Below are 27,734 nucleotides of genomic sequence, written 5' to 3' on the forward strand. Positions count from 1 at the left end.
GAAAGACACACTTACGTCTTCCTTGGACATGACTTGGGTGTTCTTGGACTCATGAACTTGGATTTGGGTGTTCGTGAGTCCTTGAGTGTTCACGGATTCATGAACACCCTGCATGAGACATGCTCGAGCAAACACAGGCACAAACACAGAGACACAAAGACAGTTTTGCACACAACAGACAGCCCATCTTACAGACCCACAGACACAAATGCAGTCCAAATCCATCCTGCAAAGCCCCTCTCTTCCATAAATCCTCTAGGCTACCTCAGACCAGGCTCATCTCTCCTTTAAACTCTGGTTTGTCATTTCTGTCCCATTGCTTGTCTTTAATAAGATAGCTTTGGATTCACGTGCATACCCCTGGTCTCAACAATGTGGCTGTGTTCTCTTAAAGAATATCAGGGTCAGGAAGAGAGTCCACTGCCCTCTTCAGCAGCCTCATCCTTCGCCTACACACCCATCACCCCGAGGGCCCCCAATTTACTTTTGGCTCCATCCTTGCAGGGTCCTGACTCTCAGACTCTTTGAGTTAACAGACACAAGGAAAGAACAAACCAGGCAGACACTTAGTCCAGGTTATCATCAGGAAACCATGAAGAATCAGGTCCTGGTTCCCCAGTTACAAAACCCTTACACAAGACATGATCTCATATGTAGCTCTAGCCTAAACTTTATGTTAACCACAATTCCACCCCTATCGACCATACCTCTAAACCCAACTCTAACCCCATTCCTAAAGAAACCTTTAAACCATAGTTTTTCAAATAAGAAGGAACAACTGTACCTCAGACAGGTAATGCTAGTCACTGTGATCCAAAATGTTTGCATGGCCAAATAAGTTTGAGATAGAAAACTGATGTGCTCTCTCCCCAGCAGCTTAATGCCTACCTCCCCTAGCTGGACCATGGCCATAGTGACCACTCTGTACCCATGAACTGTGGAGGGCCCAGAAACAGCAAACAACCTGTCATCTATACAAGATTAACACCACAGGTTACGCATAAGCCTGAATCCCTCTCCACACTATCTTGAAAGCTTAAAATCAGCCTCCAACACGAAATTTATCGCCTTGGCTAAATTCTAAATGCCAGCAGTGCCTTACTCCAACCCTAACACCTTCCTTATCTAAGATACACCAAGTTCTATCAACAGGAATCACAAACCCAGTTCCAAACCCTACTTTAACATCACCATGATTCCCACCCTATCCTTACCACTACCTCACTCCAAACTGGAACCATAACATCAATGCTGTTCTAAGCATAATTCTAACTCTAACTATAACCCTAGGTAGCTACACATTGAGGAATACATACATCTATGCTAGGCACACACATATGTGTCCTATATACCCCCAGGAGCTAAGGAGCTCTTTCAATAACAGCTGCACAGTCCATGGGGCATCTTGTTCCTGGAAGACTCAATGCTCCCCTGGCAACCCAGGAGCAGCCACACTCCCAGACCCTGTGACCCTTGTTGGATATACAGGCCTATAGGGCCCAGCCCACTCCAAATTCTGTTGCGGAACTAGCCCAGCCCTTGAGCTGAAATTCCCACCATACCCATCTGTGGCTCTTACCTGCCAAGCTGGGAGCATCTGCTGACCTGGAAACTCTACCAGGCAAGAGCAAACAGGCCCTGAGGCTGAAGGGAATGTGGTCCTTTCCAATGTGGGGATTTCCAGACTCTTGCAACACCCAAACCTAGGATGTCGACTCCAGAACTGGCTGAGGTGCCTGTCCTAGAGAGGTAGTGGGCCTGCTAACACTGTGGCTGAGGTAGATGTGAATAAGCACAGTTCCTCTTCCAGGATCTCAGTCTGGTGACAGAGTGTTAAATCTGAATTCATCATCACAGGTAGGGCTGAAGTCATGTATGGCTCACTCTCTTCTAGGCTACCTCAGTGCCTCCCTCTCAAGCTTCCAGGTTCACCCACAGACCAGAGTGTGGGCAGAGACTCACTATCCCATTCTTGTTCTCAGGGCAGCTGTTTTCCGACCTAGTTTTTCGTCCAGCAAGGTTTCCACCTCCAGCAAAGCTTCCTTCCTTTCCTTCAGGGCTCCTAACTTTGTTTCTAAGCCACAGGACCAAGCATGGAGGCCCCAACATCTCCAGGATGGAACATCTCTCTGAGGCTGCTCAACCACTGAAGGCTCTAGGCCACAGGTAGGGGCTTAGAGTCTATACTAGAAAGAGCTTCCTGAATCTAGAAAAGGTAGGCAAGGATGGGACCTGAAGGTGCTGTGGACACCATCTGATACTAACAAGTGGCCTCCTGGATGGCATGACCAAGGCCAAAGGGATAACAGGATGTTTTGAGTGAGACAGAGAACCTGTGATTTTAGGAGAGGAAGAAGCACAGCCCCTTCCTCTTCCCTGCCATGTTCCCCCTAGCTTTCTCAGAGGCAGTACCAGGCTGGAAAGTCCCTTTCCTAGGTGAACACCACCCCAGCTTCTTCGGACAATCTTTTTTTGCTTTCTACCGGGTCTGTGTCCATATGAAGTACGAATGAGGAGCAGAATAGATCCACATGGCTCTTCTGGCTACACCTCACCAAATGCTAGGCTACCTGCACAGCAGAATCCTGGACAACCTGGTAAAAATAAAGATTCTTTGGCTATACTCTGATGATATCCTATTTAGGAACTGATGTAATGCCTCTAATTCTATTTTTTAAACAAGGTCCACAAGTGATTCTGATGGGCCTCGAAGTTTTGGAAACTGTCATCCATTGTAACATATTATTCTGGAATCATGCACATAACAACCCTACTACATATACACAGTAAGCTCATGACACCCTGCCTTTCTTGGAAGTACAGAATGAGAAATGACTGCTAATGGGTATGGAATCTCTTTTTGGAGGTATGAGGATGCTCTGGAATTAGTCATGATAGTTTCATAACTGAATATTCTAAAAACCAACGAATTATGAACTTTAAAATACAAATGTTATAGCATGTGAATTTTATCTCTATTTTAAAAAGACAAAGGTGAAATAAAAGACTTTTTCAGAGATACTATAGCTGAAACAATTCATCATCAACAGAACTTTATGAAAATAACCTTTTTTTTTTGTTTTGTTTTGTTTTGTTTTGAGGCGGAGTCTCGTTCTGTCGCCCAGGCTGGAGTGCAGTGGTGCGATCTTGGCTCACTGCAAGCTCCACCTCCCGGGTTTAGGCCATTCTCCTGCCTCAGCCTCCTGAGTAGCTGGGACTACAGGCGCCCACCATTGCGCCCGCCACCACGCCCGGCTAATTTTTTTGTTTTTGTTTTTGTTTTTTTGAGACGGAGTCTCGCTCTGTCACCCAGGCTGGAGTGCAGTGGCCAGATCTCGGCTCACTGCAAGCTCCGCCTCCCGGGTTTACGCCATTCTCCTGCCTCAGCCTCCCGAGTAGCTGGGACTACAGGAGCCCGCCACCTCGCCCGGCTAGTTTTTTGTATTTTTTAGTAGAGACGGGGTTTCACCGTGTTAGCCAGGATGGTCTCGATCTCCTGACCTCATGATCCACCCGTCTCGGCCTCCCAAAGTGCTGGGATTACAGGCGTGAGCCACTGCACCCAGCCAAAAGAAACTTTATAGAAAGTCCTTCAGGCAGAAGGCAAATATCACCATACAGTAATCTGGATATACACCAAGAAATGAAGAGCAGAAATGATAACTATGTCAGTATATAAGATCTCTTTTCTTAATTTTTAGTCACTCTAAAAGATCATGGATTTTTAAAATAATTACATGAAAAATAATGATAATGTCAGGTTAGGTTTAGAAAAAATAGAGATATAAAATGAATGACAATAGCACAAATGCCAGGAGATACACAAGTAGAAAAGAAACGGTAATGTTTTTAGGCTATAAGTGGAATAATATTACTTGAAGATTGTATCAGTCAGAATTCAATTAAGGAAGCACAACCACTAGGAGATACTTCATACAAATAAAAGTTTAAGTATATATGAATATGGGTTATTGAAGGGATTTGGCCTTATGTAAGTGTGAGAGCTGGTTAAGCAATCTTAGATAGCTACTGTCTTTACCTTTGATACCAGAGATTGAAATCCATAAGGTGGGAATCAGGAGTAAAGGTGGATATAAAATGAGAGATAAGACTAGGAAGGACCAATCAAGAATGAGCTGGGTCTCATGAGGATGGACCAAAATCCATGTCAGTTCTGCTGTCACTGATCTTAGTGGTGTGAGTGTCCTGCAGAGATCAAGACTCTTCAGCAGGGAGCTAAACACAGGCACTCAGCTCAGGTGTTAGAGAGCCTGATGGAGGACCAGGGAAAGGTGGGGCACTTGCAGACCCACCCACTGCCACCCACCAGCAAGTTGAGCCAGCAAATAGGAGACATGTACACATACTACAAAATAGCTGCTACCTCACTTCTGCTTTCCAAGCCCCTCTAAGGATCCGTCCTGTGACACATTATAACCATAAACATAAAAGAAAGGGAACCCTGAGAAATGCAGTTCAACTCCTCCAAATTGACATATTATAAAATCATCACAAAGATAAGTTAAAGAAGTATATGCCCTAAAACAACCACTGCAGAAATAAACGTCATAAACCAAAAAGATGGGTAATAACAAAGCAGAAAGAAAGAAAATGTTTTAAATCATAAAAAGAAAAAGGAAGCAAAGAACATACAGACAAATGGTAAATGGCAAGATGGTAGATTTAAACACAATCGTATCATTAATTACTTTAAATGTAAATGTTCTAAAAATCCTAATAAGAGGCAAAGCTTGTGATACAGGATATTTTTTTTAAGTAAGACCCAACTATATGCTGCCGTCAAGAAGCCCACTTTATGGGCAAATGACTTGAACAGACACTTTTCAAAAGAAGACATATGAGTGTCCAGCAAACATATGAAAATATGCCCAACAGCACTCATCATTAGAGAAATGCAAATCAAACCACAATGAGATTCACTCTCACACCAGTCGGAATGGCTATTATTAAAAAGTCAAAAAATAATAGATGCTGCAAGATTGTGGAGAAAAGGGAATACTTATACACTGCTGATAGAAATGTAAATTAGTTGAGCCATGTGGAAAGCAGTTTGGAAATTTCTCATGGAACTTAAAACAGAAGTACCATTCAACCCAGAAATCCTGTTATTGGGTATATACCCAAAGGAATATAAATCATTCTACCATAAAGACACATGCACACAAATATTAATCACAGCACTATTCACAATAGCAAAGACATGGAATCAACCTAAATACCCATCAATGACAGACTGGATAAAGAAAATGTGGTACATATATGTCATGGAATACTACATAGTCATAAAAAAGAATGAGATCGTGTCCTTTGCAGGGACATGGAGGAGCTGGAAGCCGTTATTCTCAGCAAATGAACACAGGAACAGAAAACCAAACACCACATGTTCTCACTTACAAGTGGGAAGCTAAACATTGAGTACACATGGACACAAAGAAGAAAACAACAGATACTGGGGCCTACTTGAGGGTAGAGGGTGGAAGGAGGGTGAGGATCGAAAAACTACCTATCAGTACTACATTTATTATCTGGGTAATGAAATACTCTGCACAACAAACTCCTGTGTTCACACAATTTACCTATATAACAATCCTGCACATGTACCCCTTAACCTAAAAGTTTTTTTAAAAAAGAAACCCATTTTAAATATAAAGACACAAGTAAGTTTAAAATGTTATGTGTGGATATATATAATATATACATTTATATATATTTTATATATATATAATGCTAATATTATTCAGAAGAAAGCTGGAGTGGCTATATTAATATTAGTCAAAATAGATTTTATAGCAAGGAATACTACCAGATTAAGGATCATTTCAGAATGGTAACAGATTCAACTCATCAAAAGGATATAAAAATCCTAATGTTTAAGCATCTGGTAGCACAGCATCAAAGTACAGGAAACAAAACCTGATAGAATTGCAAGGATGAATCCACAATTATAATTGAAGATTTCCAGCCCCTTTCACAATAATTGGGAAAATAAATATACAGATCAGTAGCTTACAGAAGATTTGAACAATACTTGCAAGCAACTTGAACTAATTAACATTTGTAGATGATTTCATCCAACAACAGCAAAGTACACACTCTTTTCAAAAACACAAAGAACAGTAAGCATGATATACCACATTCTGGGCCATAAGATAAGACTGAATAAATTTAGAAGTTTTCCATTATACAGAGTATGTTCTCTAAATACAATAGAAGTTAGAAATCAGTGGCAGAAAGATATCTGGAAAATCCTCAAATATCTGGAAACTAAATAACATACTTCTAAATATCTCATGGATAAAGGAAACACTCAAAAGGAAAATTAAAAATATTTTGAACTAATGGAAATTGAATATGTAATGTATCAAAAATTGTGGTATGCAGCTAAAGCAGTTAAATTTATAAACACATTTTATAAATACAAATTTAAAGGGAAATTTATAGCAATAAATACTGATATTAGAAAAATAAAAAACTCAAATAAATTAAGATTCCACCTTAATAAACTAGGAAAAGCAAAGTCAATTAAACACAAAGAAAGCAGAAGGAAACAATAAAGATAGCAGAAATCAATACTATAGAAAACAGAAAAACAATATAGAATCTTAATGAAATCAGAAACTGATTCTTTGAGAACAAATGATAAAACTCTAGTCAGATTGACCCAGTAAAAAAGAGAGAAGACACAAATTACCAATATCAGGAATTGAGGAGTACTATAAAACAGTCTACAGGTATTACAATGAGAAAAGGAATATTATGAATAACTTTATGCCAACAAATTTAACAGATTAAATATAATTTAATTAAAAGATATAAACTATAAAATATCACTCCAGAAGAAACAGATAACCTGAATAGCCTATATCTAATACAAAACTTGAAACTGTCATTAAAAGCTTTCACACGAAGAAAATTTTAGACCCAGATGGTCTTACTGGTATTCTATTAAACACTGAAGGAAGAATACTGCCCACCAAATCTCCACAAACTCTTCCATAAAACTGAAGACGAGGTAGTACTTGCCACCTCATTCTGAGGTGAGCACTATTTAAAATATACATAGAGAGAGATGGGGTCTTACAGGCTGATCTTGAACTCCTGGCTTCCAGTGATCCTCCTGCCTCAGCCTCCCAAAGTGCTGAGATTACAGAAATGAGCCAGTGTGCCTGGGCAAAGTGAGTGCTGTTTTAATGCTAAAAGAGGCAAATTTCAAGAAAAGTATAGCAAGTACTCTTCATAATCAAAGACACTAACTTCTTATTTACTTCTTAAGAAAAAATTAGCGAACAAATCAAACTATATAAAAAAATATAAATTTTCATGACTAAGTGGGGGTATGCCATAGGGAATGCAAGGCTGGTTAAACATTTGTAAATCAGTTAATGTAATCTGCAATATCAATAGGTTAAAGAAGAAAAAACAATATGATCAACTCATTAGATGCAGAAAATACATTTGACAAAATCCAAGACTGTTCATGACAAAAACACTCGAAAAACTAGGATAGATGGGAACTTCCTCAACATGATAAAGGGCATCTGCAGAAGTCCTACAGCTAATATCATATTCAGTGGTAAAAGACTGAATACTTTTCCCTACTAGCAGGAACAATGCAAAGAAGCCCACTTTCACCACTCATTTTCAACATAATACTCAAGTTAGCCAATGCAATAAAACATGATAAAGAAATAAGAGATACACAGATTGCAAAGAAACAAATAGTGTCCCTATTCACAAGCAACATTATTGTCTCTGTAGACAATCTCACAGATAAAAAGACAGCAGAACTAGTGAGTTTAGTAAGGTCACAGAATATAAAGTAAATATGCAATAATCAGTCATATATCTATGTATTATCAATGAATAATTTGAAAAAAAATTTAAGTATCATTTAGAATAGCACCAGTGTGGTATTGGAATAAAGACTGAAAAACAGATCTATGAAACAACAGAGATTTCAAAAATAGATTCCTACATATATGGCCAATTGATTTTCAACAATAGTCTTCAATAGATAGTACTAGAACAATTGCATATTTTCACTTTTAAAAAGAACTTCAATCCTATATCTTCTACCATACACAAAATTACTAGTCCAATACCAAAATGATCCATTAAAAAAAATTGATAAATTCTACTTCATCAGAATTAAGAACTTCTGTTCCTTAAAAGATATGGTTGAGAGAATGAAAGGACAAGCCACACTCTGGCAGAAAATATTTGCAAATCACATGTCTGATAAAGGACTTGTATCTAGAATAAAGACCTCTCAAAACTCATTCAGCAATAAAAAAAACAAACAACCCCCACAAAAAGAAGATATAAGAGATTGTTCCCAGGACTTTGGGAGGTGAAGGCAGGAGGATCGCTTGAGGCCAAGAATTTGAGACCAGCCTGGGCAACACAGTGAGACTCTGTCTCTACAAAAAGTAAAAAAAAAAATTAGCTGGGCACAGTGATGTGCACCTGTAGTCCCAGCTACTTGGGCAACTGGGATAGGAAGATGGCTTGACCCCAGGAGTTTGAGGCTGCAGTGACCTATGACTGTGCCACTACACTCCAGCCTGGGAAACAAAGTAAGACCCTATCTCTAAAAAGAAAATTAATAATACAAATGATAAAAAGAAACAGTCAAACATACAAAGAGCCTCTGCATTATTAGTCATTGAGGAAATATAATTAAAATCACTTAGTTAAAAATAATTTATATTTCAAAATAGCTAGAAGAAAATATTCAGAGTGTTCTCAACATAAAAATATTATCTGTCCTAGTTGATTAAAACAATCCTAATAGTGACTTTCTAAAATGATTTCATGATCTATTACTGGATCTATACACAACCTGAGGATCATTTTAAAGTTTTAATTAAAGAACTACCACTTTTTCTTTTGATTTAAAAATGGTCACCTCTAAGAGACAAGGGCAACATGTGAGGTATAAGGTAAGTTTTGCCTTTGACTGGAGTGGTACAAAAACAAATTGCTCAAACTTGTCCTGAGAGTCTGTGTGGTTGGGAGGTCTAGAGATGGATAGCTACTAATACGACTTTGACTGAAGAAGAAAAGTCTACTCCATACAAGAAATTTATTGCTATGGTCTGAATGTGTCTCTCCAAAATTCATTATATTGAAACCTAATAACCAATGTGATGGTATTAGGAGGTGGGGACTTTGGGAGGCTCTGCCCTCGTGAATGGGATTGGTGCCCTTATAAAAGAGTCCCCAGAGAACTGCCTCACCCCTTTCACCATGCGAAGACACAGCAAAAAGGCACTATCTATAAACCAAAAAGCAGGCCCTCACCAGATATCAAATCTGCCAGCATCTTGATCTTGGAATTCCTAGCTTCCTACACTATAAGAAATACATGTCTATTGTTTATAAGCTGTCTGATTTGTGGCATTTTGTTATAGCAGCCTAAATGGACTGACACTGATCCTCTTTGATCTGTGGGGATATGTGAAAAGAATGTTTATTGCAGCACTGCTTATATTGATAAGTAGGTAGAACAACCTCAAAAAAATGAATTATTTAATAAATTGTAATATATTCATGCTATGAATAAGAAAAGAAAACGATACTGCTTTAATCCAGGGGGAACACAGTGATTAATCACTGATTCCATTTGCAAATTGGATCAGCTGTATTTTCAGCACAGGATGGTGTATTCAGAAGTTCCAGTGGGAAGATAGAGAAATGAGTGAATTGCAAAGGTTTAACAGTTATAATATTTATATTTGAAAAAACATTTAAACCCCCTCATTTTTTATATCATGCAGACTATGAAAGGCAAAACTCAACATCTTAGCTATCTGGTTCCTAGGAATATGCAGACAGCTCTAGTTCATCAAATAGTGGAGCAAACCTGTCCCCTGAGGAGCATCAGAATTTAGGAGGAGAAGCATCAATGAGACTGCTATATTCATCAGAAAGAGGGCATAGGCTAAAAAGTCTTAAAATATTGATTTGTAGACCTGGAAGTCTTCAAATTAGTATGGAAACATACTAAATTCACTTTTTTGCAGCCTGCTCACTGGAGGAATATCAAGGCTATGCATATTTAAAACAAACAAATACACACAGAAACCCCAAATTGTTTTCCAGCCCTGACCACAGGATCTGTGAGGGCAGAAATCCACTGAGCAGAATTATTAAAGGAAGGGGGCCGGGCACGGTGGCTCACGCCTGTAAACCCAGCACTTTGGGAGGCCAAGGTGGGCGGATCACGAGGTCAGGAGATTGAGACCATCCTGATTAACATGGTGAAACCCCGTCTTTACTAAACATACAAAAAATCAGCCAGGTGTGGTGGTGGATACCTGTAGTCCCAGCTACTTGGGAGGCTGAGGCAGGAGAATGGCATGAACCTGGGAGGTGGAGCTTGCTGTGAGCTGAGATAGTGCCACTGCACTTCAGCCCGGGTGACAGAGCGAGACTCCGTCTCAAAAAAAAAAAAAAATTATTATCAAAGGAAAACAAAGTCTAAATCCAAATAAAAACAACACAGATTAACCAAGTTATTTTTAAAGTGACATAGCTTTAGTTTTGGGAGAAAATTGTGGGGAAGCAACCAATTAGGCTAACACCCTTGATGCTTAACTGAGATGAGTATCAAACTTATATTACAGGACACTTTGATTAAAAGAGATGTTACTCCAGTATTCAAGATATGCACCTGCAGTGCTTGAGAAATTAACAAAATCAGCTTTAGCTTGTAGAAAAACAAATGGTAGTGATTGTCAAGAATTGTGCCAAGTGCGGTGACTCAAGCCTGTAATCCCAGCACTTTGGGCGGGCAGATCACCTGAGGTTGGGAGTTCAAGACCAGCCTGGCCAACATGGCAAAACTCCGTCTCTATTAAAAGTACAAAAATTAGCTGGCCATGGTGGTGGGCACCTATAATCCCAGCTACTCAGGAGGCTGAAGTAGGATAATCACTTGAACCTGGGAGGCAGAGGTTGCAGTGAGCCGATAACGCGCCACTGTACTCCAGCCTGGGTGAAAAGAAAAAAAAAAGAAAGAAAGAAAGTACAGGGTCTGCGATTTTATTTACAAGTTAACAAACTATCCTACTACTGTTTCGTGAATGCTGGCAGAAGATGCAAGACTCCCAAGTCAGAGATAAAGGACTTTATTAGTCACAGTACAGCCACAACAAAAGCTTCACCATGTTTTTTTTTTGTTTTTTTTTTTTTGCATCAGTTCCCCTTGTCTCCCAAGTCCCATGGGATTGGCACAGCATCTATGATAGATGCCTGCACATGCAGTGGGCTGCATTACAGTAGAGAAACACTGAGCTTTGAGGACTCACTGCTTTTACAGTAAGAAGAAACAAGCCTGATCTTTGTTCACGAGTAGACGTTACCTTAACCCTAAAAGTTGCTCATTGCAAATATAACGCTGAGAAACAGATAAGAAACAGTCAGAACCTTGCATTCTCGGCATCCCTAGCATGGCCTAGGACAAGTTGCCTCTCTCAACGGAGATTAGTGATAGGTAAAAATAAATGGCTAGTGAGAAAAAACAAAACAAAACAAAAAAACTGGCTTTCCTTGTGCTGACAGAAGTCCTAGGAAAGACACTTCGGTTAAAAAGGAAATCAATTAACAAAGACCCCCACAAATTATGCTAAATGATTACTTCTTTAGCTGGTAGGTGGAATTGAGGTTTCCTGTTTCCTTATTAAGGAAGAAAAGAGAGATAGAAAACGTAATCACAGGAACAATATGAATGTCAAAGAATCTGTGGTAACTTGAGAAGGGTATGGAAAAAACTTCTGGACAAAATCAAAGGTGGTGCTAAACAACAATGGGACAAGAAAATAGAATAGACCTATCTGGCTGAATGGCATGAAAGAAATGAGAGTAAATGGTGAACTTAAACTTCTTCTTGCTATTGTTGGTGGGGATAGTCTCTAAGATGGCCCCTTATGATTCCCACCTCCTGGTGTTCATGCTTTGTGTAATCCCATCTTCTTGAGTCTCTGGGTGGATATGTGACTTGATTCTAATTAACAGAACATGGCAAAGGTGAGCAGAAGTCACTCCCATGATGACACTGCATTATATAACTTCATCTTCTAGCACACTTGCTCTGGCTTAATGAAGTGGCCATATTGGAAAAGCTCACATGGCAAAGAACTGCAGGTGGACTTTAGATACTGAGAGTAATCTCCAGTTGACATCCAGCAAGAAGCCAAGGTCTTCAATCCTAAAACTGCAGAGAAATGAATTCTGCCAACAATCTGAGTGAACTTGGGAGAAGATTCTTTCCCAGTCAAGCCTCCAAATGAGAATGCTGCCCAGACAACACCTTAACTGCAGCCTATGAGACAACAAGCAAGGACCAAGCTGGACTTCTGACCCACAGAAACTGTGAGATAACAAGTTGTATGTTGTTTTAAGATACCACATTTGGGGTCATTTGTTACATAATAATAGAAAACCAATATAATGCTGTAGCCATGATTGAAAGAGAAGTGTTTGTCAGGTAGCAATGCATATGTGGGTAGCATGGAATTTGAAGAGCACCTGCTTAAAGTGCAGTGAGACTATTTATAAAGGCAAGCAGAGGTAGGAGGAAGATATGACTGCTCCATAGCATGAGCTAGGGAAGAAATGGGGAAGAAAAAGGCATCTAGGGAGATCATCTCCCTCAGCTCATCCTCTAAAGAAATTTACAAAGCTGTGGAGAATCTGAAGCCCTAAGCAGGAAAGAACCACCTCATCCTGCATGTTAAGTGTAAAGTATCTTTATGTGCTTTCACTGGCTTCTTATATGGGAGTGGCAGATTTTTATAAAAGGCTTTAAAAATGTAACAGTGATCTTGAGGAAAATTCAGGTTGGGGATGGGGCAGGCAATACTAAAGCAAAAGAAACTTCTGAAAATGGAAGCAAGGAAACACTAAAAATCAGTGGGTTTCACAGATAGAAAAAGCAAGTCTCAATTTTCTTTGATCTCAGGAGGAAGGAACAATTGGGATAGTTTCCACCACTTTACAAAGTGCAAGCGTTCACGAATCATTGAATAAATGCTGTAAAGATGACTGGGGAAAGCAAAGGGTTTATTTGAGATCACAGCATCAGCACCCTTTCTCTAGGTCAAAGTGGGCCAGAGAGGGCTGAGGAAACCAAATCTTCATAACTTGTTTCTAGAAACTATGGAGTCACAAGCTCATCATATCCACTCTGCTTCCTCAAAGATAGAACCTGAATGGTGAGTTGGGTTTAGCAGGGATGATGGTATGTAACCAATACAATAAATATAGGTGATTTCTCTGACATCAGGGAAGAGCTACTAAATTTTGGACTTTAGATGGTTTCCATACCACATCTCATTTCTCTTAAATATACACATCAGTATATAGCAGAATTGCCAGGTCATATAGAGATTCAACTTTCTGAAGAACCACGAAATGTTTTCCACAGCAGCTGCACCATTTTACATATCCACCAGCAAAGCACCAGGGTTCCAATTTCTCCACATCCTCACCACACATTGTTTCCTTTTTTTAAAATAGCCATCCTACTGGGTGTGAAGAAACATCTCATTGTGTGTGTGTGTGTGTGTGTGTGTGTGTGTGTGTGTGTGTGTTTTAATTGGGGCTGGGTCTCCTGTGTTGCCCAGGCTGATCTCAAAATCCTAGGCTCAAGCAATCCTCCTGCCTCAGCTCCCCCCAAGTAGCTGGGATTACAGGCACATGCCACTGCATCCAGCTTCACTGTAGTTCTGATTTGCATTTTCCTAATGACCAATGACGTTGAGCATGTTTTAAATGTGCTTATTGGTCATTTGTATATCTTCTCTGGAGAAATGTCTATTCACGTCCTTTTCCCATTTCTAAATAAAGTTTCTTTCTTGTTGAGTTGTAGGGTTCTTTATATATACTGGATATTAATCCCTTTATCAGATGTATGATTTGCAACTATTTTCTCCTATTCCGTGGGTTGTCTTTTTGCTTTCTTTATGGTACTCTTTTATGCATAGAATTTTAAAAATATTGATATTTTATGTTTTTTCTTTTGTTACTCATGCTTTTGGTGTCAAAATCTAAGAAATTATTGCCAAATCCAAGGCGATAAATATTTTCTCCTGTTTCCTTCTAAGAGATTTATTATTTTTGATTTGCCTTAGTCTATTTTGTGCTGCTATAACAGAACAAGAGATTTATATCTTACATCTCTGGAGGCTGGGAAGCCCAAGATTGAGGTTTCACTTTCAGTGAAGGCCTTCATGTGGCATCATTTCATGGCAGAAGGTGGAAGGGCAAGAAACTCGCTTTTATAACAAACCCCCTGCCATGACTTACCCATTCCAGAGATAATGTTAATTAATTTATGAGGGCAGAGCTCTCAAGACCTAATCACCTATTAGGCCCCACCTCTCAACATGGTTGCATTGAGAATTATGTTTCCAACACATGAACTTTGGGAGGCACATTCAAACCATAGTAGCTCTTAAACTTAACCAAGAGTACATTCTTGCTTCTTCCTCTCCTTTACATTTCTTCCCAAATAAAATCTGTGAAAAATAGATTTCATGAGTTTAATCTTTGTAACCTTGGTCAAATTCCTTAATCTTTCTAAATCTCATTTTAGAGGAAGATAATTTCACAAAGCTGTTTTAAGAGTTATATGAGATGTTTAAACATACCTAGTACAGTGCCGAGCGCACTGGTGCTCAAAAATCCTATACATCCTTTATTCTTTCCTTCAAAGGTCTTTCACTCCAAGACCTGCCAAAGTCTGTTATTCCACCTGATCTTACTGCTTCCTTCTAGACGGTCAAACCCAGGGGCTCAAATCTCCTATCTTTGCTTGAGAGGCCTCACTGGTCCTCATGCCCCGCTTGGGGCCCTGTGCTCTTGCAGCAGTTTCTACCTCCACTAAAATGCGGCATGGAGCAACTGGGCTACCATGGAGAAGAAAAATCCGAATAGGGAAAGAGGGGAATGGAAAGAGACCCTACAAGGCCTCCACCTCTGGGCCGCGGTGGTAGAAGACAAGTGAGGGCACATGGAGGCCTATAGGGAGATTAACGCCAAAGTCCTTGGAGCCGTGGGAAGTCACTCATGGATCCCATGGCAGGATCTCCCCTCCCTAGTCAGAGGTTGCTTCTGACAGTTCAAGGGCACAGTTTCAGGTCCTCCTTTTCTAGGGGGTCCTCTGGGGACTCCACCATCACGAGGTTCCTGCAGCTCCCCTATGTTCCCAGGTGGTCTTCCATTGAGCTAGCTCCAGAGACCACCCTTGTGCCTTCTCCCACAGTGACACGGAAGGGCTCCCTAAGGGCCAGTGCTCTCCACACGGGGGCTCCCCATGGCAGCAAATCCAGAGAGCACCCTGGGAGTCCATTCCCACAGCGGACCTTCATGGGGGCGGTTCCCTGCAGCACCTCAGGGCCTTCTCCTAATAGAGGCAGCTGTCACTCGGGGTTCATCCAGTGACACGAGGGCCACCTTGGAGGCAGCTCCCACGCAAGCACTTCAGAGTCCCCGAAGGACTGTCCACGGCCGCAAACCCGCCCCTCAGGTAACGGTTGGGTCCCCGCCGCCCCCGTCACCACTTACCAGGGCCGTCCGGGGCCAGCGGACTCTATACTGCCGGCCCTACGCTGCCCAGCAGAGCTCGAGGGCCGGCTTGCTGGGTTGAGGGCCGGCAGCATGCAGCGCTGGCTGAGCTGGCGGGTTGAAGCGTGGACGGCGGCGGCGCGTGCGCCCACGCGAGGCTTTCTTGGCCGGCAGGTGGGCGCGCGCTGCTTTCCGCCCCGCCCTCCCGCGCCTCGAGGTACTGGCCTCTCGAATCAGCTAGGGGCGCCGGCGTGCTTAGTGTGGGGGGACGCGGGAGTGGGGTTCCATGGGCTCGCGTGAGCCGTAGGCCCAGGTTGGCGCCAGTTGGCGCCCCCTAGGAGCGCCCTGGACTGCGTTGCGGCGACTGAACCCGCCGGCCGACTGCAGCAAGGACAGCGTCCGCCTGGACGGGGCGCAGGGCCGAGGCCGCTAACACTTTGTTGCGCTCCTGCCCGTTAAGGGTGAGAATGACTCTTCCAGCGACTTTGGCCCTCGTGCTCTCTCGCCACGCTGCCCACCCTAGGCCTCCGGGCTCACGACACTGGCATTCGGACACTCTCTGCAGTACTCTACTGGCCTCCGGAATGTCCAAATGACCCAACTCTGACTGTGCACTGTTTCCTGAGAGTATTGGTCTCCCATCTCCAGCAGGAAAGCTGGGCTGTCGTGTAACCCACTTTTTGCTGCAGCAACCTCATCCCTTAGACTATTCAAACAGCCAGCTGTTCTGAAGGCTTTAATGTGCATTACACACCAAACCAGGTGCTTCGAAGAAAGTGAGGGCAACACAAAGAATATGAAAAATAATTAAACCACTGATAGCTAATTATAAAGAAATAACTGAAGAAGTACAAATGAAATGCTGAGGACCTTATTTAAATTATTTTATTTATATATTTATAGTTTATGTACATTTGGCATACCTGTTTCCAGATAAATTCAGTTTCTATACCGTAAAAATCAATTCATCTCATCTTGTGGGGGATACAAACAAGAACTCATTTTGTCCTCAAGGTCATGAAACTTACCAATAAGGACTATAAGGGAGGTAAATATAGTATTTACTATGGCTTAAATGTTTGTTCCCTCCAAAACTCCTTGAAATTTAATTGCCATTGTAATAGTATATAGAGGTGGACCTTTAAGAGGTGATTTGCCCATGAGGGCTCTGCCCTTTTGGGTTAGTTTAATGCCTTTTAAAAAGGGCTTTCAAGAGTCATTTACTCTCTTGACTCTTCTGCTCCTCTGCATGTGAAAAACAGCATTCCCTCACTCTGGAAGATGCAGTGCTCAAGGCACCACCTTGGAAGTAGAGACCAGGTCCTCACCAGACACCAAACTGTTGGTGCCTTGATCTTGGACTTCCCAGCCTCCAGAACTGTAAGAAATTAATTTCTGTTCATTATAAATTACCTAGTCTGTGGTATTTTGTCATAGCAGCACAAAATGGACTAAGGCAATACTGTATTTTGCTATTTTTTGGGGGGGGGGATGGGGTCTCTCTCTGTTACCCAGGCTGGAGTACAGTGGTGTGATCATAGCTCACTATTGTCTCAAATTCCTGGGCTCAGGCAATCCTCCTCCCTCAGCCTCTGGAGTAGCTGGGATTACAGGCATGAGCCACCCACCCAGCTTGCTATCACTTTTAGACACAAAATGCTAGATACTAAACACTGTACATACATATATTAAGTCATTTAAACTTCACACAACTATGAAGTACTATACTTTTATTATTTTCATTATACAGCTGTAGAAACTGAGGTACAGAAAGATTAAACAACCTCCCTAAGATCACATAACTAATATGTGGAATCTACGTATTCTGAATCCAGAGCCCTTACTCCAAATCAGGTTGACTGTACTGCCTCCAGGACCACCTTTAAAGTGTGGCAGGATCCCAGATATTTTTTTGCAAGGTTCTTAAGTATGTAAACAATTTGATTAAAGTATCTACTGCAAAATCCATGGGCTCATGTGAAGTGTAATGTTTTATTAATGAAGATTTGAGATAATGTCTAAGGAAATGGTACTTACATATTTGTTTACTGCTATGTCAGTGCACATAAAGCTTCTTGGTGGTGTCTAGGCACTGTTCTTGTTCAAGTCTAAGTACCATCTCTTTCTGTCTTTATTATCAGATGCACCAATTCTGGTTAATTTCACATCTCCCACATAACAGAAAGTAATGATGCTATTGTCACTCTTCAGAACCTGTTTGTATCAAGACAATATAGATCTTCTTGTCTTTATAGCTTCCTATCATTTATTTAGCACTAATTAAATCATCTTGCCACCTGTGAATACTGACTTCTTAAGACTCTCCCAGTGGTTATTACTGAATTTCATTAATCATGACCACAAATTCAAGTCTTATGCAGAGGATATAGTCAAATGTGAAATGATCACTTGTTTTCTGAATTGTTAAATATACCCTTTGGGATTTTATAATATATATATAAATATAGAACAACATGCCTTCCAACCATGGCTTTGAAATTTTTTTTAGGCCATAATCACTGCATTCCTTGAGTGAGCTCTTTCAATGTTTACTGCATCCCTACCTTACTCACACTGCCACTAGCAGAGAGAATAGGTGGGGGGCTGTTGACTTAGTGAGAGGAGCAATCTCATTGGTAGAGACTCTCTGATACTCTTCTAGCATGGCTTAAGATCAACCAGGGAATACCCCCTTTATAATAAAAATGCTCAACAAACTAGGAATAGAATGAAATTTCCTTAATCTGATAAAGGGCATCTATTAAAAACTCAATAGTAGCATCATACTTAATGGTAAAAGACTGAATGCTTTCTTGCTAAGATCAGGAATAAAACAAGTATGTCCACTCTCACCACTTATACTCAACATTGTATTGGAGGTTCTAGTCAGGGCTGTAAGGCAATAAAATGAAGTAAAAAACATCCAAATGAGAAAGGAAAAATAAAACTATCTGCAGATGATATGATCTTGTATATAGAAAATACTAAGGAATCCACTTAACCTGTTAGAACTAATAAATAAGTTCAGCAAGGCTGCAAACTACAAGATCAATATACAAACTTAATTTTATTTCGATGTACTTGAATGAACAATACAAAACTGGAATTTTAAACAATTCCATTACTAATAGCATCAAAACAATAAAATACTTAGGAATAAGTTTTGCAAAACTTATAATCTGGGCCAGGCGTGGAGGCTCATGCCTGTAATCCCAGCACTTTGGGAGGCTGAGACGGGTGGATCACTTGAGGTCAGTAGTTCAAGACCAGCCTGGCCAATATGGTGAAACCCTGTCTCTACTAAAAATACAAAAATTAGCTGGGCATAGTGGCAGGCACCTGTAATCCTGGCTACTCAGGAGGCTGAGGTAGGAGAATTGCTTGAACCCAGGAGGTGGAGGTCTCAGTGAGCCGAGATTGTGCCACTGCACTCCAACCTGGGTGACAGAGCGAGATTCTGTCTCAAAAAAAGCACACACAAGAAAACCCAAAACAACTACAACAACAATAAACGTTTACTCTGAAAACTACAAACCATTGTTGAAAGAAATTAAAGAAGAGCTAAGTAAAGATTTTTTAAACCCCATTTTCGTGGATTGGAAGACATCATTAAGATAACAATATTCCCCACATTGATCTATAGATTCGAAACAATGCCTCCCAGAATCCCAGCTGACATTGTTTTAGAAAGTGATAGATGATTCTAAAATTCATATAGATTCAATATAGAATTCAATATAGAATTGCAAGAGACCCTGAATAGCCCAAGAAATCTTGGAAAAAAAAAAAAAGTAAGAGGACTCACACTTCCCAATTTCAAAACTTACTACGAAGCAACAGTAATTAAGTCAGTGTGGTACTGGCACAGGGATAGATATATACATCAATGAAATAGAGTTAAGAGTACAAAAATAAGCCCATACATCTATGGACAACTATTCAACAAGGCTACCAAGATCGGTCGATGAGAAAATACAACAACAATGAAAATACATTCAACAAACAATGCCTGGCCAACTGTTTTCTTTTGTATCCACATACAAATGGATGAATTTGGACCCTTAGCTCACACCATACACAAAGTTGTATCTAAGACTTGAACAAAAAGCTAAAACTATAAAACTCTTAGAAGACAACATAAGGGAAAGCATTCATAATGTTGGACTTGGCCATGACTTCTTGGATATGACACCAAAAGCACAGGCAACAAAAGAAAAAATAGATAAATTGGACTTTATTGAAATTAAATAAAAACTTGCTCATCAAAGGACACTATCAAGAGAGTGAAGAGGCAACTCAAAAATGGAAGCAAGTATTTGCAAATCATATATCTGATAAGGGACTTGTATTTGAAATTCAAAAAGAACTCTTATAATTCAGTAACAGAAAGATAAATAACTAGATTTTAAAGTGGACGAAGGATCTCAATAGACATTTCTCAAAAATAAGTTACACAAATAGCCAATAAGCACATGAAAAGATGCTCAACATCATTAGTCATCAGAGAAATGCAAATCAAAACCACAACGAGTTACCACTTCATACTCACTAGGATGGCTAGAATCAAAAAGTCAGATAACGACAAGTGTTGAGGAGGATTTGGAGAAATAGAACCCTCATACATTGCTGATGAGAATGTAAAATGGTGCAGTTGCTTTGGAAAACAGTTTGGCAGCTCCTCAAAAGGTTAAACAGTTGCCATATGACCCAGCAATTTCACTCCTAAGTATATTCCCAATAGAAATGAAAACACATGTCCACACAAAAACTTTTACATGAATGTTCATGGCAGCGTTATTTATAATAGCCAAAAGATGGAAACAACCCAAATGTTCATCAGCAAATAAATGGATAAACAAAATATGGTATAACCATACAATGGAATATTATTCAGCCATTAAAAAGAATGAAATACTGCTACATGCTACACTGAACCTTGAAAACATTATGCTAAGTGAAAGAAACCAATCATAATAGATAGTATACTATATGATTCCATTTATATGAAAGTCCAGAATAGAAAAAGCTATAGAGGCAGAAAGTGGATTACTGGTTACCTAAGAACTGGGAGGAAAGAGATGTGGTAGATAAAAGGTACAGTGTTTCTTTTTTGAGGTGATGAGAATGTTCTAAAACTCTAATGTTGGTTGCACATATCTGAATATACCAGAAACCATTGAATTGTCTACTTTATGTGGGTGGATTTGGTATGCATGCTATAGTCTGTATATTATAGCTCAATAAATATTTTTCAAGCGTGGATTCTGGAGCCAGAGAGATCTACATTCATACCCCAAAATTGCAATTAGTAGATATGTGTCCTTGGGGGTGGTTTCTTAATATCTCTGAGTCTTAGTCTTCTCATCTATGAAATGAGGATTTTATAAAATAATGTAGATAAAACACTTAGTCTAATGCCTTGAATAAAGTAAATATTCAAGTTATATTAATAGTTGACATTTATATTGCCCAAGATTACAAAATCGTTTAATGCTGAAATTCTAATTTCACAAACATTACTCGGTGTTCATTATATAATACTGCCCTTAAGCCTATATCCCCAGTGACATAGCAGGGGTGGTATATAAGAACTTTATATATTATATATTATATGTGACAATGTGTTTGCTTGCAAAAACAGACTTTTTTATTCTGCCACTGACTCACTCCTTCCTCGCATCACCTCAAACTTACTCATCAAATCAATTCTGTCTTCAGATTCCTGAACTCTCTTTCATGACAGAAATCCAATTCAAACAAATTTGAGAGGATAAAGGAATTTATTGATTCATATAACAGAAAATTGGGAAGTCAAGGGGTGGAGCTGAGTTCAAATCGTTAAAAATGTCATTTCTTTACAACCTTGGGTCTCTCTGTGGCCCCTTTTGCTCCCACCAAGCTTGGGTTTTGACAAGCTGGGAGACTAAGAATCTAGCTGGAGACCATTTCAGAATTATGTCATACCAGTTTAGCAGCCCCAGTGAAAAGAGAAAACATCTCTTTCTTAGCATCTGTATGAAAAATCTTAGAAATTTCTTCCAGCAGCTAATGTGAAAAATGTATTTTTTAAGCTTAGGAGAATTTTATCAAGACAGCACATACTAATGCTGCATATTATTGCTAAGGCCTATATTTAGTGTTCTTCCTCAAGACTAAAATGTGTGCCTTGTTTTAACATGTAAAAGGGTTGTCTGCAAGAAGCCAGTCCTTATGGACATAGGAAGAGTGAAAAACATGCCTATTCCAGTTGGGAATAGCATTCTGGCCATCTCTCCCATCATATAACATTTCCTTCAAGGAAGGCTCTTAGAATACTAACAGTCTGATGAGGTTGTTAGCCCTGCTGCATACACCCAGAAGAATAGCAGAACCATTTATTCTTCACGCTGCCAAGGTACTGAATTTTAAAGGAAACAGATCCTGGTCACCTCTTACACTCCTGTTTTCACAGTCATGCCTCACCCCTTTGCTTTTCTCTGACCTAACCCTGGCCTTTGAACAGATTTAGAATGTGTTGAGTCCAGGATGTCTGTGGGCGGCTGCTTTTTTTTTCTTTTTAGAATTCAGCAAATTAATGGCTTCCCTGATAAAGAAGTTAGACATTGACTTGATAGCTCAAGATACATCAAAAAGGTATTAATTTAGAACTATTAAATATTCCAAAACAATTGCTCTTTAATTTTCCCTAGTCTGTTTTAGGAAGGGAGTCTTTAAAAGACATCCACCTGAGTTGATGCTAATACTGGGTCACCACCTGGAACGTGATTCTTGATTGGCAAGCTGAACCTACTCCAAATTCCCCAGGGGCCTCGCAGTCTGGAGCAGTATCTGTGTCCTTTCTGCATGGTTTATGCTAGAAAAATAGAAAATGTATTTAGATGGCTCATTGCTAGGGCATGGGGCATACATATCCCCTCAGATATGGTTTAAAGAAAGCACACTGAGAGAGTGGCACAAGTAGGTGAGGGAGCAAGGATTTGTTCATGTTTAATCAGGGTCTATTAGAATTCTAATGGCTGCAAGTCTAACGGCAGGAAGTCTCAAAACCCATTTGGGAAGGAGAATTTCTAGATGAAGTCAGTAAAGGTCAAAGTAAAACTCACCCCCAGGACAGTAAGGTTTGAGGTTTTGTAGTGGGCAGCCAGATCAGATAGGAGGGTTAGAGGTTAAGCCTTCTTAGCATTTAAGATACTACAATGGAAAGGATCTGAAAATCCTGTCCACATAGGGAGTTTCTTGACTACTTGAGCAGCCTTTTCAGATTGTAAACTGGCGTTGTCTAATCATGTGACCTCACAACAAAGTCAGACATACCTAATCCAGAAGTAAGTTTCATTTGGTAAGGGGTCGCAAATTTATAAATATCGTTTTGCTTTTCAGGTTAGATTAGGATGCAGAAAGAGTTTTCAAATTTCTTTAAACACTGACAGTCACTGAGTATTAACAGAAACATAATGGATGGGGGTTCAAATCAGGATAATGCATGGGATGGATTACCTTGCTGTGATGCAAATGTGTAAAATAAAGATCCTATGACAGAAAAAAAAAAAAAAAAAAGCGAAGGGAAAGTTGGTGATTGGAATGACCTGGGTCATGTGCCCATTACTGGAACGACCACTGTGGCCAGAGGGATGAGACTCTACAATTGGCTAGGTCTGGGTCTCACGCCCACCTTGTGTTAGGAAGTGGGGCGCTATAATTGGCAGCTGAATGAGAACTACATGGAGTGGAGCAGGGGAACCTCTCCAGAGGAGAGTGTTGCTGTGAGTAGAAGAGAGTCAAGGAATTGATGGGCAGATTGAAAGGAAGAAACAAAAAAAAAAAAAAACTGGATACCAATTCTACTCTCTCTACTGGACCATTCTTATTTTATTTTATTTTATTTAAGTTCCGGGATACATGTGCAGAATGTGCAGGTTTTTTACATAGGTATACATGTGCCGTGATGGTTTGCTGCACCTATCAACCCATCATCTAGGTTTTAAGCCCTGCAGGCATTAGGTATTCGTCCAAATGCTCTCCCTCTCCTTGCCCCTCACCCCCAACATGCCCCACTGCGTGTTGTTCCCCTCCCTGTGTCCATGTGTTCTCATTGTTCAACTCCCACTTATGAGTGAAAACACGCAGTGTTTGGTTTTCTGTTCTGGTGTTAGTTTGCTGAGAATGATGGCTTCCAGCTTCATCCATGTCCCTGCAAAGGACATGATCTCATTCTTTTTTTTTTTTTTTTTTTTTTTGACAGAGTCTCGCCCTGTTGCTCAGGCTGGAGTGCAGTGGCGTGGTCTCGGCTCACTGCAAGCTCTGCCTCCCAGGTTCACACCATTCTCCTGACTCAGCCTCCCGAGTAGCTGGGACTACAGATGCCCGCCACCACGCCTGGCTAGTTTTTTGTATTTTTAGTAGAGACGGGGTTTCACCATGTTAGCCAGGATGGTCTCAATCTCCTGACCTCATAATCCATCCACCTCGGCCTCCCAAAGGATCTCATTCTTTTTAACGGCTGCATAGTATTCCGTGGTGTATATGTACCCTATTTTCTTCATCCAGTCTATCACTGAGGGGCATTTGGGTTGGTTCCAAGTCTTTCCTATTGTAAACAGTGCTGCAATAAACATACCTGTGCATGTGTTTTTATAGTAGAATGATTTATAATCCTTTGGGTATATACCCAGTAATGGGATTGCTGGGACAAATGGTATTTCTGGTTCTAGATCCTTGAGGAATCACCACACTGTCTTCCACAATGGTTGAACTAACAGTGTAAAAGCATTCCTGTTTCTCCACAGCCTCGCCAGCATCTGTTGTTTCCTGACTTTTTAATGATCGCCATTCTGACTGGTGTGAGATGGTATCTCATTGTGGATTTGCATTTCTTTAATGACCAATGATGACGAGCTTTTTTTCATGTTTGTTAGCTGCATAAATGTCTTCTTTTAAGAAGTGTCTGCTCATATCCTTTGCCCACTTTTTGACTTTTTTTTTCCCTGCAAATTTGTTCAAGTTCCTTATAGATTGTGGATATTAGACCTTTGTCAGATGGGTAGATTGCAAACATTTTCTCCCATTCTGTAGGTTGTCTGTTCACTTTGATGCTAGTTTCTTTTGCTGTATGGAAGTTCTTTAATTAGATCCCATTTGTCAATTTTGGCTTTTGTTGCAATTGCTTTTTAGTCATGAAGCCTTTGCCCATGCCTAGGTCCTGAATGGTATTGCCTACGTTTTCTTCTAGGGTTTTTATGGTTTTGGGTTTTACATGCAAGTCTTTAATCCATCTTGAGTTAATTTTTGTTTAAGGTGTAAGGAAGGGGTCCAGTTTCTGTTTTCTGCATATGGCTAGCCAGTTTTCCCAGCACCATTTATTAAATAGGGAATCCTCTCCCCATTGCTTGTTTTTGTCAGGTTTGTCGAAGATCAGATGGTTGTAGATGTGTGGTGTTATTTCTGAGGTCTCTGTTCTGTGCCATTTGTCTATATATCAGTTTTGGTACCAGTACCATGCTGTTTTGGTTACTGTAGCCTTATGGTATAATTTGAAGTCAGGTGGTGTGACACCTCCTGAAAGCTTAGTTTTCCCTGTTTCATTTTTCTCTCTCAGCTATTAGAACAAGTTAATAAATTCCTATGATTTTTTTGCATTCTAAATGTTCCTCATCTTCTTTCTGATCATTATAAATGCCATCACCTTAGTCAGATCTTCATTACCTGACACCATCTTGTGCTGATAAACGCAAAATTAGTCTCCTTGCCTTGTCTCTGTAAGACCAGTTCCTCTGAATTCTGTAACTAGTTGAAATTTCTTTTTTTTAATTTGTATAAAATTATGAGGTACAAGTGTAATTGTGTTACTTGGATATATTGCATAGTGGTGAAATCAGGTCTTTTAGAGTAACTATCACCCAGATAATGTACATTGTATCCATTGAGTAATTTCTCATCTTCCACTCTCTCCCACTCCCCCATCCTTCCAAGTCTCTGTTGTCTATCATTCCACATTCTGTATCCATATGTACATATTATTTAGCTCCCACTAAATGAAACTTCTTAAACCACCATCTTCATCATCTAATAATGATAATGTCACTACTTTTAAAAAATCTGTGGTACTTCTCCATATTATCAAATATGGAGAATATATATTCTATTCCCCACATAGAAGTCCTGTATGTATCATTCCATATGATATAGTGACTCTTATTGTATCAGGATATGATCGTGCCTATAAGTCTATAAAAGGGCAATTTCATGTTTCTATATAAGAGGTGGAAAATTAAATCTTGCACAAAGAATAGTGTCAATCACCTAGGGAAAAATCACCTGGGAAAAAGATATCTTCTAGACTAGAAATTAGAACCCTGAGTGAACAGCAAAAAAGGGAATGTGTCAATTGGTCTGGACCAGAAAGATATCAAAGTATGCAGAAGGTAGCCTCTAAGTAGTAAGACAATTAGATAATTTTCTCACATTTAGGCAAGGCAGGAATCAGCTATTGTGTATAATAACAAATACATGAACTTCTTGCTATGTGCTATCATTAAGTATTTATATACATTATTTCATTTCATCCTCAAAATAACCCTATGACAAAAACATTAATTTATCCATTTTACAGATTCAGAAACTATGGTTCAGTGAGATGAAGATTCTTGCCCAATGTTATATGGTTTAATGGCAGCGCTAGGATTTAAATACAGGATTATGTCAAAGCCCAAGTGCCCAGACTATTCCTATTTTTTCCCTTCTGTAAGTCTTCTCTGTTTGCTTCTTCAGATTCTATATGCCTGCTTCGTTTTCACTTAATCTTTTAATCTGTTGGAAAGGCTTTTTAAAAAAAGTGTGTCTTACAAAGGACTAATATCCAGAATCTATAAGGAACTTAATTAAACACATCAACAAGAAAAATCAAATAACCCCATTAAAAAATGGGCAATGGACATACAGACTCTTCTCAAAAGAAGATATAGAGGTAGCCAACAAACATGAAGAAACGCTCAACACCACTAATCATTAGTGAAATATAAATCTAAACCACAATGAGATACCATCTCATACCAGTCAGAATGGCTATTGTTAAAAAGTCAAAAATGACAGATGTTGGCAAGGCCGTGGAGAAGAGGGAACACTTATACACTGTTGGTGGGAATGTAAATTAGTTCAACTACTGTGAAAAGAAGTTTGGAGAGTTCTCAACTAAAAATAGAACTACCATTTGACCCAGCAATCCCATTACTGGGTATATGCCCACAGGAAAATGAATTGTTCTACCAAAAAGACACCTGCACTTGCATGTTCATCATAGCACAATTCACAATAATGAAGACATGGACTCAACCTAGGTGCCCATTAGTGGTGGAGTGGATAAATAAAATATCATACATATGCACCATGGAATACTCTGCAGTCATAAAAAAGAACAAAATCTTGTCCTTTGCAGCAACGTGGATGCAGCTGGAGTCCATTATCCTAAGCAAATTAATGTAGAAACACAAAACTAAATAATATATGTTTTCACTTGTAAGTGGGTGCTAAACATTGAGTACACACAGACAAAGATGGGAACAATAGATACTAAGGACTCCAAAAAGAGGGAGGGAGGGAGAGGGGCAAGGGCTGGAAAACTTCCTATTAGGTACTATATTCACTATTTGGGTGATGGGATCAATAGAAGCCCAAACCTCAGCATCACACAATGTACTCTTGTAACAAACCTACACATGTACCCCCTGAATCCAAAATTTAAAAGAAAATTATGACTTATATTAACATACAGAAACATTGACTCTTTTTCATGTGTACAGTTCTGAGAACTTTAACATATGTAGATTTTTATAACCACCAACAAAATCAGGATACAGACCAGTTCCATCACCTCAAAGATCTCCCCCATGCTAACTCTTTGTGGTCACACCTTTTCTCTACCCCCTAATCCTTGACAATCACTGATATGTTATCTACAATTATAGTTTGGTTGTTTCAAAAATGTCACATAAATGGAATGATACAATATCATACTGATACGAAAGGGAAGCGCTGGGAAAGGAAGAGCGTGGTCCCTTTAAATGATACTGAATGTGGGAAGGGAAGTGCTGGGTAGAGGAGAGCATGGTCCCTGGTTAGGGCTCCATCCCCACGGACCTAAGTGAAGA

General features: G+C 39.8%; 2 protein-coding genes across 9 annotated transcripts in view; one reads left to right on the plus strand and one right to left on the minus strand.

Moving 5' to 3' along the window:
• PHF24 (PHD finger protein 24) overlaps positions 1 to 27,734 on the minus strand; it is a 293,212-nt gene that overhangs the window by 138,008 nt on the left and 127,470 nt on the right. The gene's annotated exons all lie outside the window — the stretch shown is intronic.
• SPATA31F1 (SPATA31 subfamily F member 1) overlaps positions 15,330 to 27,734 on the plus strand; it is a 75,347-nt gene continuing 62,942 nt past the window's right edge. Inside the window, exon 1 of the mRNA XM_077965811.1 lies at positions 15,330 to 15,553. The gene's annotated coding sequence lies outside the window, so the exon portion shown is untranslated. The remainder of the gene's footprint in view (positions 15,554 to 27,734) is intronic.

Source organism: Macaca mulatta, chromosome 15 (assembly GCF_049350105.2).
Source record: "Macaca mulatta isolate MMU2019108-1 chromosome 15, T2T-MMU8v2.0, whole genome shotgun sequence".
In the NCBI taxonomy this organism is placed as follows: domain Eukaryota; kingdom Metazoa; phylum Chordata; class Mammalia; order Primates; family Cercopithecidae; genus Macaca; species Macaca mulatta.